Raw genomic sequence first — 15240 nt, forward strand, 5'->3', positions numbered from 1 at the left:
TTTCATTCTAGAGCATTTGGGAGGGCATCCAAATGTCCCTTTGTATTTTTTCTTTCAAAATGTAAACAAAAAGTTAGCTTTTAAATGCCTATGTTAGAGCATTCAAATTCCCAAGTTAGAATGTTCAAACAGAAAGCTAGCATGTAAATGCCTTTTAAAGGCATTCGAATGCCCTAACTAAAATTTAAAATCTAGCTCCGTCTAGCTTCCAAATCTTTTCCATTTTTGTTTTAATTTAAGTTTCTTATTTCATTAATTAAGTAACATATTTAATAATCAAACATTCATATTTTGAAAATTATTTCTAACAAGTCTTAAAATCAAAGTGTTAACAAATTAATGGTAACAAGTCTTATGTTTAAACCTTAGCACCTATAATTCTTTTTTTATATCCCTAATTTGTGATCTCTTTTATTGGCAAAAAAAAAATTTGTGGCCTTCGTTATAAACAAAAGTAATAGTGTAGAAACTCCATTTTGTCCAAAAAAACTTTTTTGGAATTGAAATTAGCTTTGACCATGAATTGGACTTTAATACAAAACTTTTGGGCCTAAAAGATCGAAAGCCCAAAAAGGTGTTGATTTTTATTTTAATTTTAACTCTGATTTTATATTTTCATTTGGATGTTGATCTTTAAATTTTAATTTTAATATTTTTGGTTTAATCTTGTTTTGGTTATAAGTCAAAGTTAAAAAAAAAAGTAAAAAAAAAATAAGAAAACAAAGAAAAGAAAAAACATGGGGAAACTTTGTAGATTTGGTCTTAGATTTGATTTTAGATTTTGGAACATAAAAATTAATTGGCTAAGGAAAATCTTGAGCCCCAATCTATGGAAAAGGAAAGATTATAGAAAAATCAAATTATGGAGATTTTTTTTTTAAATTTGGTGGAATTAAAATTTGTCCAAATTGAAGTGGGATTTATCCTTATGAAAGGACTTCCAATATTTTGATAAAATTTTTGTATGTAATGTTGTATAAATAAATAAAGGGAATGGAATTGATTTATTTGCATGATAAAAACTATCTTTGATAATGCTTAGATAAGATAACATATAGATAATTTGGTATCAATTTTAGGCATAATAGGGTGCTAATACCTTCCCTGAATATAATCGACTCCCGAACTTTAGTTTTATTGATGTAGACCAAAACTTATTCTTTTTAGGGATACTAAGTTTACACTTAGATAACCTTAAAAAAGATAGATTCATATAGGTGGCTAATCATACTTAGATAAAAAGATTAGCGATGACTCCATATTTTTTTGTGTCATATGGGTAGGTTCTTGGACCTAAACATTATGACAGTTTGGTGACTCTTATAGGGACTTAGAGAGTCAAGCCATTAGTTAGTTAGATGTTATCTTAAGCCTTGCTTTGATGGTTTTTATTTTGTGATTATTTGTGATTATGTGCACTAACCTTTTCGTTTATTTTGTAATTTATGATTTTTTTACTAATTTATCCATTTATTTTGCAGCTTTTGATTTAATTATTTGGGTTGGCATGTTTTTTTGCACACACCACATTTGCATTCATACATAAGCTCTAGACCCGAATTTTGTCTATTTAGGGAAATGTAAAGTATCTATGCTCTGTAGGGTGTTAACCTCTGATATAGCTAGCGAAATATCCCTAATCAAATTGAACCTTTTTTTCTAGTAGCTTGTTATAGGTGAAGATTGGAGTGCCTTAGTAGTTTATAATAGACGATAATGTAAGAAATAATTTAGGAACCTTTAAACTGTCAAGCCTTTGAACCCAACATATAAATAAAGCCTAAGGATCTGAACCTAAGTTAACGTCATGCCTTCCCTTGTGTTAGAAAATCCTAAATAAAACTCAAAATGAGACAGTTATTACTATTCTACTTGTAAATTTATATTGTTCCTTGTATATATTATGTTATATTGTTCTTTGTATATATTATGTTTACTAACCCTTTTCTTTACTTTATGTGTATGCATGTATCATTAGATTTATCATAAAAAGTGATTGCCACAGAACAATTTTAACAAAAAAAATCTTAATTATATCTATTGTGAGCCTAGCAAAATTCTCTATTGGTTTGAAAAGGAAGCCCAAAAAGTTGAAGCTTGTAAACAAAATACTTAAAAAGAAAGTTCAAGCTCTCAAACAAGAAAATGATGAATGGAAGAATTTGTTCACTAATATTCACACCACATAGCCATCCACCACTTATGAGTTGGCCCAACTTCTAAAAAAAAAAAGATAATTGCAAGTAAAGGTGTAAGAAAGTGATAAGGCACTGTGTAAGGCATAAAAGTACATTCAAATGCTAAATAGGGTTGTCATTAAATTGAAACACAAATAGAGGCTGTGAATGAAGAATGTGAGCAAGCAAATGAGGCATATGTAAGAAAGCATGACTAGTTGGAGTACCTGCTTGACCAAATCACTATAGCTACTCACAAACCCAAGGATATGGTAAAAAAGGTTGAAGAATGAAAGACAAGGGTTCCACCAATGGGAGCAAATGACCAAGAACTGCTAGATTTCCCTAATAAAGTGCAAAGTCAATATCAATAACTTAAGGATTGCTTTCCACAATGAACCTTAGACATTTTCATGGATGTGATATTGGATTTAGCTAGAAATAACTTTAATTTAGTAAAGATTTTTCTTGTTAACAATTGTTATATGGTAAATCCTTCTTATTGCATTCATGCATTCATTTGCATACATAATTGGATGGTTTAATAAACATCTCTCTAAAAATGCACCCTGATTGTGGTAAATCAAGGTTCAAGGATAACTTTATCTTTAAACAATCTCAGGCACTACAATACTCTTTACTTGCAAAAGGTTGAAAATCCACAAGAAAAATTGAAAGGACAACTCGAAACTATTACCAAGTTACTAAAGAATATGAATAAAAGGAAGAAAGTAATGGAAAAAATAGTAGTCCAAAATGAAATGACTTATTGTATCCTTTTGGCTTTAGCCCATACATTACACAATCATCTCAAGGAACCTAATCCCAAATGCCATTTATAGCAAGTTATCTTTATATGTATGCTAACATGCCAACAACTATTGTTCTGCTCCTATTACTCTTGTTCTTGACATTAAGACATTTGATCCTACATAAGTTCCAAATCTTGATGAATCAAAAAAGAAAAAAAAATTGAAAATAAGCCTTACAGAAACTAAAGAAAGCTTTGGATCTCAAAAGATGGATATCATTGAAGAAAGGCTTAGAGCCATTGAAGGAATAAATTTTTAGGGGTCAATAGATGCTATTGGATTATGCCTAGTTCTTGATGTCATGATTTCATCAAAGTTCAAGGTGCCTAAATTTGAAAAATATGATGAAACCAAATGCCCTATCACACATGTAACAATGTATTGTCGTAAAATGGTTACATACACACATAATAAAAAACTACTAAATGTTTTTCAAGATAGTTTCACTAATTTATCTACTAGATGGTATCTACAACTGGATAGGACTCACATCCGTGGTTGAAAAAAAATTAGCAAGACCTTTCATTGCCCAATACAAGCACATCATAAACATGGCACCAAACTGTTCATCCTTACGAAGTTTGAAAAAAAAAAAGATACTGAAAGCTTCAAAGAATATACTAAAAAATTGAGGGATGTTGTTCTCCAAGTTTAACCTCCATTGACTAGAAATAAGACAACAGTCTTATTTATCAATACTCTTCAAGCTCCTTACCATGAGAGGATGATTAGCAATGCTACCTAGAACTTTGCTAATATGGTAATTTTTTAGGAAATCATTAAGAATTTTATCAAGAATGGTAAGCTTGAAGGTGGTGATGCAACTCATACAAAAAAAAAAAAAGGGCTATATCAAAGAAAAAAGAATGACATGCTTAAGCTATAATCTATGAGAGGTAAAAAGTTGGAAACTTCACCCTATATTTTTCTTACCTGATGTACCAACCTTATTATCCAACCTTATTATCCAACCATAAACAACATCTCCCCAAGTTTTCATCAACCATCCATGCAGCCACCCAAATATACATGTATAAATCAACCAGTTGTTCAACCTAAGAACTAGATGAAAAAAGGAAAAGCTCTCATAGATCCAATTCCTATAACATATACTAAGGTTCTTTCTTAACTCATTGAGAAATAGTTGGTTGCACCAATTTATTTAAAACCCATGATGCCTTTTTACCCCAAGTAATATGGTGCTAATACTACTTGTGATTATCACCCTAGGATTGTTGGCCATTCTATAAAAAATTACACAGCATTGAAGTATAAAATACAATGTTTGGTCGAAGCTGGATTGGTGAATTTTGATCAAGAAGTAGGGCCAAGTGTCATTAAAAACCTTTTACCTAACTATACAGGGGCATAATTTTAAAGAATGCCTGTCACCTTAAGAACTTTAGGAAATAATGCAAGTCTTTATGAACATTTGAAAGTCTTTTATGTTAGTCTTTTATTTATCTTTCACCATTTTAATAAAATGACAAATGTATTTTCATAATATTTCCTCCTTTATTTTATTGCCTTTATATATGTCTTTCATATTTCACTCATCCTCAAATTTCAAATAATGAATGTTTAGATAATCATGATAATAATTTAAGATTTAATTTTGAAAGTATTATTCACATTTGATAAATTAAGAATCTTAATCTATGGGAATTATTGAAGTAAAAAGAGACAAATAAGTTAAATCTGGAATGATGAGGTTTCACTTATTGGAAAATGAAACTAATGCAGTATGTGGCTTTGTGATGATTCATTCACAAGTTTGCTCTTAGTCAATAAATATTCTTTATGGAGAGTATTCATGTTTAAAATGAGAAATGGTCATTTTTTTCTACCTTTCACACGAAGAGTTGCCACCATTATCAAAAAAATAGTTATTACCAATGAATTTTTACTGACAAAATTTTTTTCATCACTAATTACAGACAAATTATCGACGAAATACCAATAAAATTTTTAAAAGACCTTTATCGATAAAATGCCAATGGATTACCGACAAAACAAAATTTGAAAATAATCTGTCACTGAAAGTTTGGCGTGAATTGCCATCAATTTTACCTATGGATTTATCGACAAAAAAATTCATAGCTAATAATTACCAATAAAAAAATCTATCACTTAAAAAAATTCACAAAAAATTTTTGACATTACCGACAAAAAAATTTATGGCTAAAAAAATTAAAAAAAAAAATTTTGGACACTACTGATAAAAATTTCATATTTAAGACCATTGGTAAAAGTCAAAATTTTTTTATTACTAGTGAAAATTATGTTTGTAAAACCGGTGCTAAAATAAAAAATTTTAAAATCCCCTACCATTGATCCCTTAACTTTGTCCGCAAATTATCAAATCTCTAATTATCCCCTTCCTCTTCCCTATTCCCATTCTCCCCCTTTCCCTTTCCCTCTTTCCCTATCGTTGCCACCTTATCTCTTCTTCCCTTTCTCTCGGGCTCTACCTTGTCACCGACACTATGACCTTGTCCCTTAGCTAGTTTTGATGAGTTTTTTTTACTGAGTTTATTTTAATTTTTTTGTTGAGTTTTTTTGTTGAGTTTAGGGTTTAATTTTTTGTTATAAATTTGTTGAAATTTGTTTAGGTTTTGGTTACCAATATGTTGAGTTTTTATTAGCTAATTATTTGATGAAATTTATTTGGATTTTGCTTAGCAATTTGTTGAGTTTTTGTTGGTTTTATGTTTGTTGAAATTTGTTTAGGTTTTGGTTATATATTAGTTAAAATTTGTTGGTGATATATTTTTATTGGATTTTTTGTTGAGTATTAATGTTGAGTATTGTTAATTTTTGTTTGGATTTATTTTTAGTTTTGGTTTTAAGGCTTTTTTTTTTTTAATTTGTTGAGTTATTTATTTTTTATTTGTGAAAGTTTTGTTGATATTTGTTGGGTTTTGTTATATATTTCTTAACTTTTAGATGTGTAAGATTTAGGATTGGTTAATTTAGGTTTGATGTGTATTAATATTTATATATATTTGTATGGATGTTTTATATTGAACATTTTCTAGATTTTAATAATAATTATAGAAATTAAAATTATTTATATTGATTTGAGATTATAATTTATATATTACTAATAGCAATCTCATTTTGAAGTTATATATTATTAAGATTTATATTTGTTTTGAAATAGTTTATATATTTGATAATTTAGTGAAATTTATATATCACTAATTATTGAAATATTGTAGTTTGATTGTATCAATCAAACTTAATATAAGTAAATTATATATTTATTAACTTTTAGATGTGTAAGATTTAATGGTGGTTAATTTGGGTTTGATGTGTATTAAGATTTATATGTATTTTTATGGAAGTTTTATATTTAATATTTTCTAGATTTTAATAAAAATTATAGAAATAAAAATTATTTATATTTAATTGGGGTCATAATTTATATATTACTAATAGCCAATGATCATTTTGAGTAAGTTATATATTATTAAGATTAATATTTGTTTTGAAGTAGTTTGTATATTTGATAGTTTAGTGAAATTTATATATTACTAATTATTGAAATATTTTAGTTTGATTTTATTGATCAAACTTAATATAAATAAATTAAATTATTTTATTTTATTCTTCTTTATATTATTGTTCTACTCGATAGTTTAAATGGATGTATAGTCTATAATGAATATGATTTTTTATTCATTTTCATCATATTAACTTGCTTAATTTTTCCATTTCAACTACTTAAAAAATAGAACAAATTTCGTATGTAGAAGTGTCTCAATCAAATAAATTCTTTGTAAAACCGACGTAATTACACTAATTAGGCTAAAATCAAAGGTAAAATCCTAACATTAAAACCAATAATATTTTTCTGTGAATGTGTTATCTTGTAGTATGTATGATAAATTTTTGCAAGATCATTTGTGCTATTGATGGATTATTTGTTAAAGTAGACCAATAATTACCTTATATTATCATTTAGATAATTTTGTTTAGTATAGCAATAATAGCTCATATAGTCAATCAATAAAAAGTTTTAACACTCTACGTGACTTTAATTGCTCATATTTCAATTCAATTAAGGTTTAATAATGAACAAAGATTGCTCTTGGATGTACTCATTGAGATGTTAATGGATACATTACTTAATACTTCTGTAGTGGTGTGGATGAAGTTATTGGATTTGCTAATTCTCAACCAAACTTTATTAGTAATGGGAAGATTAGGTGTTCTTGTGCCAAATGTGAGAATAAAGGGTTTTTAAAAGTAGATGCTATATGTAAGCACCTTTATTATAAGGGGTTTACAATAGGTTATACAAGTTGGGTCTCATATGGGGAGTTAGAAGTACGACAAGTTTCTTCAATAAACAAAGATACCTTTGAATCGATAAAAGAAATAAGAATAGAAAATTCCTATAGTAGAATGGTTATGGATGTTGTATATCCTAATTTTAGGGTGGACCAATAAGAGAACTCGGTATGGATGCCAATGAGGTAAGAGAACCATCTAAAGAAGAGCCAAGTGTAGACACGGCAAGCTTTTACTCTTTGTTGAATGACACAAATGAACCGTTGTGGTTAGGCTATATGAAATACATAATCCTTTTTGTTATGTCTCAACTTTTAAATTGTAAATCAGGTTTAACATTACTGAGTTATGTTTTGACTGTCTGCTGAGCATGGTGAATGATATGTTACTAATGATTGATAAATTACCTAAAACTTTCTACAAAATGAAAAAAAAAAAAATGAAACTAGGACTTGGTTATAAGAAATTTCATGTGATTGACATATTGTTTTGCTTGTTCTCATCCTCGATATATAAGGAATAAGTCTAGTGGTGAGATAAAAAAAATTCCTTATAAATCTTATGTTATATGCCATTGATACAAAGATTTCAAAAACTTTATATGATAACTAAAATTACTAAATTTATGAAATGGCATGCCTATAACCAAAGTCATGATGGTGTGCTTCGACATCTTGTTGACAGTGATGCTTGGAAACATTTCAATCACATACATAAATCATTTACACTTGGAATGAGAAATGTACTATTAGGATTACGTGCTAATGGTTTTTGTCTGTTTGGTACAAGTGCAAAACCATACTTTTGTTGGCCAATAATGATAGTGGTATACAATTTGTCACCATGGTTATGTATGAAGTGAGAATATATCTTCTTGAATATGATAATTCTAGGAAAACATAGTCTGGATCAAAATATAGATGTTTTCTTGAGACCTTTAATAGATGAGTTACAAATATTATAGTTGAACAATGTTGTGATATATAATGCTTATAGAAAAAAAAACTTTCGTTTGAAGGTAACTCATTGGTAGACAATTAATGCTTTGTTGTCTGGATGGAACACTAATGGAAACTTATCATGTCCTTATTGTATGAGCTAAGGAAAGTCATTTCGATTAGCTCATAGTAAAAAGCTTTGCTTTTTCAATTTTCATCATTAGTTTTTGTCACTTGATCATATTTTTCAAAGGCAAAAGGATAAATTTTAAAAAAGAGTTAAGATAAATTTTAAAAGTGTGACTCCCTTATTGTTCCATTATTAGGTGATGAAATTTTAGCTTGGTTAAATAGCTTTCCTAACATCACATTTGGCATGAAATGTAGTAATGATTTTGGGAAAAGTCATGATTAAATGAAGAAAAGTATATTTTGGGAGTTACCCTATTGGTCAACCAATATGATTTGGCATAATCTTGATGTTATATATATTGAGTGTAATGTCTTTGACAATATATTTAACACAATGATGGATGTTAAAGGTAAAACCAAAGATAATATAAAGGCAAGACTAGATTTTAAGGTGTATTATAAGTGACTAGAGTTGGAATTGATTGAAGTGAATGGGAAAATTTCCATGCCTAAAGCTTCAGACACTTTAAGCAAAAAGTAGATAAGAGATGTTTGTGCATGGTTTAAAGAATTAAAACTTCCTAGTGTTTTGCATTTGACATTGCTCGATGCATAAACAAAGCTGGTTACAAGTTTTATAGGATGAAAAGTCATAATTTTCATGTCTTCATACAACTTTTACTTTAAATTACATTGCGTGATTTGGTGCCTATTTCTATTTGGGATATAATTACTAAGCTATCTCATTTTTTCAAAGATCTATGTTCCATGAAAATACATGTAAATCCTATGAAAGTGTTAGAAACAAAGATAGATGAAGCAATATGTAAATTAGAAAAGATTTTTCCTCTAGGTTTCTTTAATTCAATGGAGTATTTGCCTATTTACTTGCCTAAGGAGGCAAAAATTGGTGGACCTATTCAATATCGTTAGATGTATCCTTTTGAAAGGTAATATATTTAAGTTGTTAGACATTAACGTTGATTAATTTAATTTTCCTTCAATAACATATGTGTTATGATATCATGATGAGTGGTTTTGTTCATCATCTTGAGAAAAAATGCACCAATCAAGCATTTGTTAAAGCATCTAATGTGAGACACATGTTATCAAAGAGATTTTCACTTTTTGCTTGTTCTATTTTGATCTAAATGTGTCAATAAGATTGAATCAAGTTCCACGTAATGATGGTGGAAGAGTGATGGATTCCAATGAACGTTTTTCAATTTTTATTCATCATGTCGAGCATTTAGTCTATAAGATAACTCTCAATAGCTATCAGTGGATAAGCATAGTAAGACACACTTATATGTTTTGTTGAATTGTGAATAGATAAATCCTTGTATTGAGTTAGTAATATAAGAAGTTTATAATTTATTTCTAGTAAGTTCAAAATTTTTCTGATTCGTAATTAATAATGATAGGATATTTGATGAAACAATGAGAAAAGACTTTATGAATATAAGTGATGCAGAATTGGAGAAAGAACATGATGCTAAATTTCTGCAATGGTTTAGACAATTTATGAAGGTTTAACACATATTAGCATATATGAATAATATAAGATATAATGCTATTGTATTTTAATAATAATGATCAAATTTTTTATTTTACGATTTGATAAGTTGATAAGCAAAATGGCAATATTGATCATCGTATAGTTGAGTTAACACACGTGGTTAGGTGCTTCAAAGGTTACTTTGTCAATGGTTTTAAGTTTTATACGATTAACTATGGCCAAACTTGAAAGATGATGAATTATGGTGTATGTGTGAAAGGAAGTTATTACAATGATTATGAATATGACTTTTATGGTATCTTGTAAGATATCATTAAATTAAAGTACTTTGAAGTAGGGAATAAGGTTATACTTTTTAAATGTCATTAGTTTGACACAAAGAAGATGATAAGGGTAGATCTTTGTCATGGTCTTGTTGAAATTAAATATAATTCAATGCTTGCTAGTAATGAACCATTTGTTTTAGCTTAGCAAGTACATCAAGTTTCCTATACAAGCTATCTTTCTAAAAAAAGAGATCGAAATGATTAGTGGGTGGTCTTCAAAACAAAGGCTAGGAGTACATATCGAGTAAGTATTATCCATGGACATGAAGAACAGATAATTGATTTAAATGAAGGCATATTCCAAAAAGTTGAAGTTTTTATTCCAAAAAAATATTACTATCTTAGAAGAACTTGATAATCCTAAACTTATTATGGTCGGTGAATATGAAAAGATAGATTTAGCAGAAGCGATTCGAGTTGAAAAATAAGAAAAAGAAGATGAAGATGATGATGATGATGATGATGATGATAATGATAATGATGATTATGAAACACATGAGTTTGCTTCTTCTAATTGCGATTGATGTATACAATGTGACTTTTAATGCTATATATAATGTTTATTTGATGTTCACAATATATCCCAAGTAAATATAATACTTTATTGCTTTTTTTTATCTGAAATAAAATAAATGAGTTACAAATTTCATTTAATCTTACATTACTAAAGTAATATTATACATACAAAAAGTACTATCCATCGAGGTGGTTCAATAGAAGTGATGTATGTATCGGGTCATCATCAAAACTGATATAGCATACTAGTTAGGTTCACCTTTGATATAGTTTGATTGACCATACTGGTCACTTCCAACATCGATGATGGGTAATTCATCGATAGAGCAGTACATTAATCTAGAATTAGCCAATGATCCACCAGTTGGAGAAAAAGAAAGGAAGACAACTAGGTAGAGGACTAGGAGACAAATAAAGAATTATCAACTCCTTCAAACCAGATGAGCGAGTGTGGATTACTCTGCTTGGAGATAGGTATTAATTATTTTCTTATTGTTATTTGTTTGTTAATGAATTTATTTAGTTAAACTAATCTTACTAACAAATGAATGTTGGTAGTTGTTTTGAGCAATCGTTAGTTAGCTCAACAATTTCAAGAATAATTCAAATGAATTATACTAATCCTTAGCCGACATAAAGTAAAGTACTTACATTAGTTAAGTCCATGATGTTTGATAAATTTAAAGGAGTAAATAGATTTATATATATTTTTATTTCATTTGAATTAAAAGTTCAAATTATTGTCAATGACTTATTGTATTCCTATTTATTATGATAGAAAAAATGTCAATAGGTTGAGTCAAATAATGATCTTATTCAATAAGCCTAGAATAATATTATGAAGAATCAATTGAAAGATTTATTGTTCGATGAGAGAGGCTAGGCAATGAAAGAGCTTGGAGTTGATAACATCATAAAGTGCAAAGGTATGGAATAGAGGTAAATCACAACTCTAATTTGGGATGTTTTTATTGATAATGAATGGAGCACTCCCCAATGGCAAAATATCTCCGCCAAAGCTAAACAAAATCATCGAACACAAAAAAAAATGAAGTATTTCAAAGCACACTGGTGGCTTGATTCCTTTTCTTATTCATAAAAAAAAAATGGTACTATCTTATTTCATAAGTAATTTTTATCATCGAATGTTAATAAATTATATAAATTGTATTTTTACATGTTTCATTGAATTTGTCTAAATAAATGTAGTCACTTGAGTTGTAATGAGAGCCCACTTTTATGAACTTTTCAATCGCATTTACAAATGTTCAAGAAGATGTAGTAACTTCATTGACAACAAGTCCAAAATTATCAGTATAAATAACTTTCAAATGACTAAATAATTATGAAATTACTTTCTTATTTTATTGAAATAGATGATAACTTGTGTGCTTTATGATGCAAAGACTTTGTGAAACAGTGAAAACTATTGCGTAATCTGTTTTGTGCTTCTGGTTGTATATTACGATGACGATTGTGTATTTTGATTGTTGATCAAGTATTGCATTTTTTGCATTGTAATGATGGTTATGTATTGTCATTATTGATGAACTATATATGTTAACATAATATTATGATAACTACTTATTTGTGAAAGGTTTCTGTGTATTAGCTACATGAGATCACATTTGTAAAATGTGAAAATTATTGCATATTTTCATTTATGATTCTATTTGTGTATTTTGATTGTTGATGAAGTATATAATGAAGTAATTGAAAGCAAAGACATTATAGGAAATCCTATATTGAAATAGATAGTTTGGTGTATATTGAAACACAATGTACTTGCCAAATGTGAAAATTACGCTTGAAATTGTGAATTGTTTGAAGTTGTGATAATTTAGTGAATTATACAAATCCTATAGTAATGATTATTGTTTTAAACTTTTTATAAGAAAACTATGCTACTGCATTATCTCAAAAATATGGTGAAAACTGTTCCAATCATCCAAATTTTGATCCATAAACATGGATTGAAGCTATTGGAGGGGTTGAAGTTACATGCACTCATGTGTATGGCTTTGGATTATCAAATAAATCTAAGGGCCTCCTTCACTTAACTTAGTCTACTGCTATAATAGTATCATCTAACTCTATTTGTGGTCCATCATCTATGCCTCTTCAAACTCATCAACCTAAGATAGAAGAATGAATTGATGAGTTGAGGATTGAGTGGAGAGCTGAGCTTAGGTCATTCATTGAGTGGATGATGCAATTGATAGGGTCTAAACAGACTCCACCATCATAATATCCCAAACTAGATGATAGCACCAAAGATTTTGGATAAAGAGGTGCAACAGCAACACAACGACATTTTCTGTTGGATTTGTATGAGATACTAGATGGATAAATGTTATGGATGTTTTATGAACTAATATTATATGATGATATGGATATTTGATGGATGTTTGATGAATGTTAAATGATGTATTTAATGAATGTTATCTGGATTTGATATTTTAATTAATAATAATAGCATATTTAAATAATTACTAATATTTAAATTGTAATTTATATGGTTTGAAAATAATTACATGTTTTTTGAATGATTATAAATCTTTTTATTTAAATTATTTCAGAATTTATACTTTTATCAATAAAATTTTACTATTATCGATGAAATTTTTATTGTTACCGATAGATTTACCAATAAGAAAAATTCTTTTATGACTATCTTCATGGTTATTACTAATGGATTTACTGATAGAATTTTACTATTATGGATAAAATTTTAATTATTATCAATGAATTTTTTTATTATTGATCTAATTTTAATTATTATCAATATATTTTTTATTACCGATGGAATTTTATTATTACCAATGAATTTACCGATAAAAAAAATCTATTACAGATGGATTTATCGATGAAAATTTTTGTAGCTAATTATCAATGAAAAATTTCATAGGTAAAACCATTGCTAATAAATCCGTAAGTAATTATTGATGGATTTTTGTTAATGGAATTTTCATTGATAATTACCAATGAATTTTAAGCATTACCGATGGAATAGTATTATCAACATAGCTAGCACTAATGAAAAATTTTCATTGGTAAAACTGTCACTAAAGTATTATCGACGAAAAGTTCCAAAGGGGATTTTTCTTGTAGTGTATCCTATTTGAGCTTATTGAAACTCTTTTTCAAAAAACCCAAACCAATGACCACCCTCCATAATGGAGGGCAAAAGTTTAAAAAAAATAAAGGTCCCTAATGACTTAAGGGCCAAACTCTTTTGTGCTTAGATCTTTATTAAAATATGATGAAAAATGCAAAATGAAAGAACAAATGTGAAGAAAAAGAAAAAGAAAGAAAGAAAGAAAGAATTGATGAAAAATGAAGCAAAATGCCAATATGTTCCAAATTATGAGAAATGATCCTTTAGTTCATAACCTTTAAGTACATTTTGGGCCTATTTTATCTATTTTTTTATAACCCTTCACTTTAGCTATGTTACATCCAATAAAAGTCCATTTAATCAAATGGAAATACTCGAATTTGATAATCATGAATTGAATTAAGGCAGACTTATAATAGAATTGTTTAGGATTTTGATTAAAATGTCATTGGTAGATTAAAGGGAAAGGAAATGAGAATAAAAAAATGAGCAAAAAAAAGCAAAAAAAAAAATTGAATAGAATTAAAAAAATGAAAAAAAAAAAAGAAAGGAAAAAAGAAGACCTAAACTAAAAACCTAAAAAGGGCGATTTAAGTAAAAATAAAGATTTGGAAAATAGCTTTAATGAAAACTCCAGAAGATATAGATAATGCCTAGATTGATAAGCTCAATGATCAAGGATATGAAATGAGCTTTTGAAAAAGAATTCATAATTAATTTAGTTATAATTGTCTGAATATTCATTATCTTAGATATTGTAAATCTTTCCCAATGTTTATCTTAATGATTTACTTTTTAAAATTTGTTCTTATATTAAATATCTTTTCTCTTATTTTACTTGTTTTCACCATTTTATTTCCTAAGAAATGTGATGGATCACATCTGTCATTAAATTTGAGTGATGATGAATGAACAAATGCTTATATGAAAGATTCTTTAATTATTTTGAAAAATTCAAAAATGATTGTGGCATATCGAAAATGAAATGAGAAGGATGAAGGAAGTTTAAAAGGATGTTGCTCATTATGGCTTATAAATGGAAAAGATACATTTCAAATGCTGAGATCAAATGATGAAACTAATTTGTGGCCACAAATCAGTTGATACATTTGCTAGCTAATTCTAAAGTATCTGAAGAGGAACATCATAGAAAGTTGAAAAAAAAGGAGAAAACATAAAGAAAAGTCTTGAGAACCATTTGCCACAATTAAAGATTCATGACATTGAATTATGCATCTCATTCATTCATTGCATTTCATGCATTGCATTCATTGAATCCATTAAGAACATTGCATTCATCATCATTCATTGTATTCATTGTGCATGATTGAAAAATAGGAACAACCAAAGTTTGAATTTTGAAATTGAAATTAGAATTTTGGAAAATTTTTCATACATTGCATGCA

This window comes from Durio zibethinus, chromosome 14 (assembly GCF_047325235.1).
Source record: "Durio zibethinus cultivar Kanyao isolate XHJ-2024 chromosome 14, ASM4732523v1, whole genome shotgun sequence".
Taxonomy (NCBI): Eukaryota; Viridiplantae; Streptophyta; class Magnoliopsida; order Malvales; family Malvaceae; genus Durio; species Durio zibethinus.